Below are 741 nucleotides of genomic sequence, written 5' to 3'. Positions count from 1 at the left end.
AATGGTACTCCTACCCCGCAACATCTCACCGGAAACTTTATTGCCAAGTCCGCCTTCATCCAACTAGTTGAGAGGAGCCAATTCGGGGGAATGCCTAGTGAGGACCCTCATTCTCATATGGAAACCTTTTGCGATTATTGTGAAGCTATCTCTCAAACGGGCGTGACTCAAGACCAAATAAGATGGGTCTTATTTCCTTTTTCGTTAATCGACACGCAAAGCAATGGTTGAAGGGCCTTGATAAGGCCACCCTTGGAATAGATTCTTGGAAGAAGCTAGCTCTAGCTTTCTACAAAAAATTCTACCCACCGGAAAAGACTAACATGCTAAGAGCTCAAATTACGGGTTTTAAGCAAAGGGATGAAGAATCTTTGTATGAAGCTTGGGAGCGGTTCAAAGGTATTTGTCGCTCATGTCCTCACCATGGACTTAGCGAATGGTTTTTAGTGCAACAATTTTGGAATGGTTTATATGAAGATTCAAGGAACATTCTCAATATGGGATCAAATGGAATGTTCACCGAAGTTGATGACAATCAAACATGGAACAAGATTGAGGAAATGGCGGTCCATAATTCACAATATAGTAGACCTCGCAAGGCTACTAGAGGAGGAAAGTATGAAGTGGACTCCGTTACTCAATTGGGTGCTCAACTTAGTGCTCACATTGACACAATCAACTTGAAGTTTGAACAAGCTATGGCTAGACTTGAGGAAAACTCAAAATCATCAAAGCATCATG

At 42.0% G+C, this 741-nt stretch overlaps 1 non-coding gene across 1 annotated transcript; it reads right to left on the bottom strand.

Annotated features, from left to right (window-relative positions):
* Positions 1-323: 323 nt before the first annotated feature.
* LOC141657998 (small nucleolar RNA R71) lies at positions 324-430 on the bottom strand. The gene has a single exon (XR_012548910.1). It is a non-coding gene; the product is annotated as a small nucleolar RNA R71 (small nucleolar RNA).
* Positions 431-741: the final 311 nt, after the last annotated feature.

This window comes from Silene latifolia, chromosome 5, assembly GCF_048544455.1.
Source record: "Silene latifolia isolate original U9 population chromosome 5, ASM4854445v1, whole genome shotgun sequence".
Lineage (NCBI taxonomy): Eukaryota > Viridiplantae > Streptophyta > Magnoliopsida > Caryophyllales > Caryophyllaceae > Silene > Silene latifolia.
The sequence above is the reverse complement of the archived record's forward strand: the minus strand, read 5'-3'. Positions and strand labels throughout refer to the sequence as shown.